Source organism: Lactuca virosa, chromosome 2 (assembly GCF_052849685.1).
Source record: "Lactuca virosa cultivar CGN04683 chromosome 2, Lactuca_virosa_CGN04683_v6, whole genome shotgun sequence".
Taxonomy (NCBI): domain Eukaryota; kingdom Viridiplantae; phylum Streptophyta; class Magnoliopsida; order Asterales; family Asteraceae; genus Lactuca; species Lactuca virosa.
In genome coordinates this window covers 225,339,067-225,345,482 of record NC_136427.1, presented here as the reverse complement: position 1 = coordinate 225,345,482, position 6,416 = coordinate 225,339,067, and positions in this window count along the sequence as shown.

Genomic DNA, 6,416 nt, shown 5'->3' with positions numbered 1-6,416 from the left:
TCTTAGTAGATCCAGTACTATCTACTACATACCTATAATTCTAGTAATTATATGTATTATGATTTTACTCTTATCTCTCATAAACATCTAACCCTTATGGATGTCTTATGCAGGGCGGTCGGAGCAGGCGTGATCATCAGGAGCTCATCCATGGAGGATATCTGGGATTGGTTTTCTCATCCTTCTCCAGAGGGAGATCAATTGGTGTCGCACTCCCCAGTAACGGTAGAGGCAGAGTATGATCCATGGATGCCAAGGCCACCTACCCCCATTGATATGGAGGACGAGGAACCCTATAAGGACGAGGAGCCACTGGAGGAGGATCCAGACGATGAGCAGGCATGAGGAGATCCAAGTGACAGTTCGCCATATCCCGACTCATCATCCCACATTGATGGACATCCCGAGACCCAGGAGGAGGACACTCTTGATTCAGAGACATCATTGGAGTCTCCAGCCTCAGAGCAGCCTTCCAGTGTGTATGCCTCAGGACCCCGATGATGGGTCTTGAGCACTACAACATTCCTATGGTGTACATGCAACCCTAATGCTTTGGATCTAGGTTTTTCTCAAGTTATACATGCAATTCTAATCATCCAAAGCATGAACCCTATCTAGCATACAATATTCGAGATTTATATCATGAAACAATGTTAGATGAATACCTTTTCCTTGTAGCTTGTAGATCTTAACCTTCAAGAGCTTAGTGCCTCAATTGTGGCACCTATAATGAGTCACAAACACCAAGTAGCAATTGGAAGAATATGAGAGAGGTGGAAAGGCTCTAAAAAATCGGCTAGGGTTTCCTCTTAGGATGCAGTGGCCGATTTTAGGGATCCTAGGGGTTCCTTATATAGCTGAGCTGCTAGGGTTTCTGACTGGTACTCTAATTCTCTGCTTAAGCCTTACGCAACCCATTAGATCCTTCCATAAGCCCCCTTTGGACGAAATCTATGTGGGCTACACATAGAATTTCGTTTATCCCTTCCTAGGGATCCATAAGCCCAACTTGCAACTATCATATAATTACAATATCAGTCCCCATAATTTAAGCAGTCTCTTTTGATCACCAAATTAATTCTAAATTAATTTATGATCAATACTAATTAAGTAATATGATTTCTCAATTAATATATTATTCTTATAATATATTAATAAATCACAATTAACCTCTTTCTCCATAATTAATCCTATCAAATTGCTATGGTGAAGGCAAGCCAAAAGGACCCTGCTACTATCGGGTTAAGTACATACCAATTATAGTTATGGGCTTAGACACCTAATCCAACAGTCTCCCACTTGGATAAGTCTAATAACTATAATGCAAGTACGACTTTAAAATCCGATTAGCAATCGTAGCTCTCAAAAGCCGTTGTTGAACTCTGACCTAGTCAATGACGCGTCCTTTAGATAAGGGATCATATAATCCTCCGTTCTGCAAGATATCATGTGGACAATGACTTGGAACATAATCATTCTCAATGTCCAACAGTTTGTTTCCCGACTTCTGATTTGTTTGACATAGAACTTAATTGAACACATCAATTCAGTCCTGACGGGCCCGACACATAAGTCAACACAAAATCATCGAGGGGCCCAATATATCGCTTTTACCCTCTTAAGATAAAATGAACAGATAAACTTTGACTTATATGCTTGTACCATTTACTCGTTAAATCGTACACAACAACAAGTTTTATAACTTCAAGTTACTGATGCGTTTACGCATTATCAATGCACAACCAACTTGTAAACAACAACTCATATATCTCGGTTTGAAGATTATACGATATTATCGTATCACAATCACTCGTGATAAATTCCATGAAGTGATTCAAATGAGTGTGGGTTTAATCCAATACTCAAATCTTATTTCAAGAACACTCATGAACGTTGCAACAAACTTTTCTTATGTCTAAACACTTAGACAATCTACAAACCAATTCATGACAGTCTAACCTCATAACTTACTCCCAAAGTATGATTGACTGTGGATAATTTGAACAATCTAATTATTCTGGAAGTAAAACATGAAAAAGTGAAACAATAGTAAACAATTGACACAAGATAGTAAAATTTACTCATAAATAAAACTCTTTTATTTAATCATCAGTTGTCAATTTCATTTTATCTATTACAAGTTTCTAAACAACTATCTAATCACTAAAACTAATATCGTCCTTTAGACCAATGCTTATCGCATGCTGTAAGTGCTTAACCCTGTTCAGACCTTTTGTGAGGGGATCTGCTGGATTCTCCTCTGACGATACCCTCTTTACTACGAGGAGTCCCTCTTCTACTCGATGTCTGATGAAGTGGTATTTTTTGTCGATCTGTCTGGATCTACCATGATCCCTTGGTTCCTTGATTAAGGCAATCGCTCCTTCGTTATCACAAAAAATCTCCATAGGCTCCTTTATGGCTGGTACAACTCCGAGGTCTCCAATGAAGTTCTTCAACCATATTGCCTCCTTCGATGCTTCGCTCGCTGCTATGTACTCTGATTCGCACGTTGAATCATCCACAGTCTCCTGCTTGGAACTTTTCCAAGTGGTTGCCCCTCCATTCAAGGTAAATACCCAGGCCGACTGAGAGCGGAAGTTATCTCTGTCGGTTTGAAAGATGGCGTCACTGTACCCTGTCACTCTCAAGTCATCACTCCCACCAACGGTGAGGACCCAGTCCTTAGTCCTTCGCACGTACTTAAGAATTTTCTTCACTGCGGTCCAATGTGCTCTACCCGGGTTCCCTTGATATCAGCTAACCATGCTCATCGCAAAAGCCACATTAGGGAGAGTACATGTCATAGCGTACATGATCGAGCCAAACTGCGGAAGCATATGGCACTCGACTCATTTCCGCTATCTCGACATCGGTACTCGAGCTCTGAGTCTTACTCAGCTTGGTATTGCTTTGGATCGTCAGTTCTCCTTTCTTGGAATTCTCCATGCTAAAATGTTTCAACACCTTGTCCAAGTAAGTACTTTGACTAAGTCCTTAGTCTTCTACTTCTATTTCTCAATATCCTTATCTCAATAATATAAGCAGCTTCTCCTAAGTGAAACACTTCCCAAGCCAGGACTTAACTTCCTACAAGGTCGGGATGTCGTTTCCTATGAGTAGTATGTCATCAACATACAAAACTAGAAAGCTAACTATACTCCCATTAGCCTTGACATACACATAGGACTCATCCTCGCTTCTCGAAAATCCAAACTCTTTGACTTTCTCATCGAAACAAAGATTCCATCTGCGAGACGCTTGTTTCAACCCATAAATGGATTTCTCAAGCTTGCACACTCTATTGGGGTATTTGGCATCCACAAAACCTTCTGGCTGACACATGTAAACATATTTAGCGAGCTTCTCGTTAAGGAAAGCGGTTTTGACATCCATATGCCAAATTTCATAATCATGAAACGCAGCGATGGCCAACATAACCCTAATAGACTTGATCTTGGCCACTGGTGAGAAGGTCTCATCATAGATCCTAGGGGTTTGAGTAAAGCCCTTCGCAGCCAATTGTGCCTTGAACGTATGCACTTTCCCATCCATGTCGGTCTTCTTCTTCAAGATCCATTTGCACCCGACTGTCTTACGACCCGGTACATTGTCAACCAAGTTCCAAACTTCATTGTCATACATGGACTGAATCTCGCTGTCTATTGCCTCTTTCCACTTTGTAGACTCCGGGCCCGCCATGGCTTCCATATAGTTGTTAGGTTCATCCAAATTTATCAGTGTACTATCACTGATAAATGTATCACCTTCAGTTGTTATATGGAAACCATACAACACAGGTGGAACACGAACTCTACTGGAACATCTTAGAGGTAAGGACTCGTAAACCGGTTCAACAGGAATCTCTTCCTCATGTTGAGTGCTAGTGTTAGAGGTTCCTTCATCGCTTGACTCTTGAAGCTCTTCAAGATCAATTTGCCTCCCACTGTCCTCTTGGCATATGAGTTCTCTCTCGCGGAAAACCCCTCTCCTCGCAACGAAGACACCATTGTCACTCGGTCTGTAGACAAGATATCCAAAGGACTTTTGTGGATAGCCGATGAAAATACACCGCTCATTGCAAGGTTCAAGCTTGTCGTGAGTCTCTCGTCTTACGAAAGCCTTGCAACCCCAAACCTTGATATGTGACAACGAGGGAACCTTCCATGTCCACATCTCGTGAGGTGTTTTGGCAACCTTCTTAGTTGGGACTAAATTAAGGATATGGGCGGCAGTCTCTAAAGCATACCCCCAGAATGAGATAGGTAACGAAGCTCGACTCATCATGGAACGAACCAGGTCCAACAAGGTTCGATTTCACCTCTCAGCTACACCATTGAGCTGAGGTGTCCTAGGTGGCGTCAATTGTGAAACAATTCCACATTCCTTAAGGTAGTCATGGAACTCGATACTTAGATACTCACCTCCCCTATCGGATCTGAGCATCTTTATCTTCCTGCCCAATTGATTCTCCACTTCTTGTTTAAACTCTTTGAATTTTTCAAACATTTCCGACTTGTGGTTGATTAAGTAGATATACCCATATCTGCTATAATCGTCGGTGAGCGTAACATAGAAACGGTTAGCATCGCTTGTGGTGAATCTTAAGGGCCCACACACATCGGTGTGTATGAGATCTAACAATCCCTCACCTCTTTCACAAGTACCAGTGAAAGGTGATTTAGTCATCTTTCCAAGCAGACAAGATTCGCACGTGTCATCCGACTTTTGGTCAAACGACTCCAACACTCTATCCTTTTGGAGTTGGGTTATGCGCTTCTTGTTGACATGTCCAAGACGACAATGCCACAAGCATGCCTTGTCCAAACCATTGGACAAATCAATATGCAACACATTATTTCCTAAGTTGTCTACAACCATCACAGTTTCATATATACCATTACAAGGCAATGCTTCAAAATAAAAAGTACCATTATAGAAAGCATTAATAGAATCAATTTCATTATTGAATGAAAATCTAAAACCTTGTCTATACAAACCATGAAAGGAAATAATATTCCTCGTCATTTCTGACGAATAGCAACAAAAATTCAAATCTAATCCTAACCCACTACTAAGCACTAAAGAATAAACTCCATTCTTGGTGACAGGCGACACTCTCCTATTTCCTATGATAGAGTTCATCTTCCCATGCTCTACATCCATACTTCTTTTTAGCCCCTGCAAATCAGAAGAAATGTGAAAACCACATTCTGTATCAAGGACCCAAGAACTAGCATGTGATGAGTTGTTAGATTGAATAGTATAAATACCTGTGAAGGTGGGCTTTATCTTCCCATCCTTGATATCTTTCAGATACTTTAGGCAGCTTCATTTCCAATGCCCTTTGTCATGACAGTGAAAGCACTCTACATCTTTTGGATCGGATGAAGGAGCAGAAGAACCACCTTTTCCTTTGGACCCATTTGAAGAGGATCCATCATGAGACTTTCCCTTGTGATACTTAGAGGAAGCTTTCCTCTTCTTCCCCTTCCCTTGTCCAATAGCCAAGAAAGGGGCAACAACAGTAGGAGTGGTTGTGATAGCTTTGCCTTTCAACCCACTTTCAGCAATTCTTAACAACCCTTGAAGCTTGCTCAAGGTGACTTCCTCCTTGTTCATATGATAATTCATCTTGAACTGATCATAACAAGGAGGAAAAGAGTGGAGAATGATATTAATCACCAACTCTTCATCAAAGTTGACATTCAACTTGAGCAAACGATCCACATACCTTTGCATTCTTTGCAAGTGGCTCGTGATGGACTCTCCATCTTTCATTTTGGTTGTTATCAACGAGGCAACGATCTCGTACCTTTATTGATGTGCACTTTGATGGTACTTTTCCATGAAGTCTTGGCACATCTCGTAAGGCTAATAGTCCTCGTAGAACCGTTGTAGCTCAGGAGTCATAGTGGCTACCATTATACACGACACCTTTGTCGCGTCTTTTTCGTGAGCCCTATACTCAACAATTTCCTCAGCGGAAGCTTTAGTTTCGCCTATCTCTTTGAGCTTTTCATCGAGGACGTACTCTTTTTCCTCATATCAGAGGGCCATGTGGATGTTGCGGATCCAATCATTGAAGTTGGACCCATCGAAGGTGACCCTCCCACAGATGTTCAAAAGAGAAAAGGAGCTTGAGGGGTTCGCGCTTGAAGCGTTGTTTGAGCCAGACATCTGAAAAAGAAAAGGAACAAAGTTTAGATTAGATAAGTAATCCTTAATATCACACCCAAATGAAATATTAAGGCTAGGACCCAACACTATAATTCCCAATTCGGAAGAGGGATGCCGTAATCCAACTGCAAATTATATGAAGGTAGGTAAATGACGATTTACCAATTTCCACCAGGAAAAACGAAATGAACATTTAGGTTTTAAATGAAATGAAATTCCTAGATTCTTTTGAGATT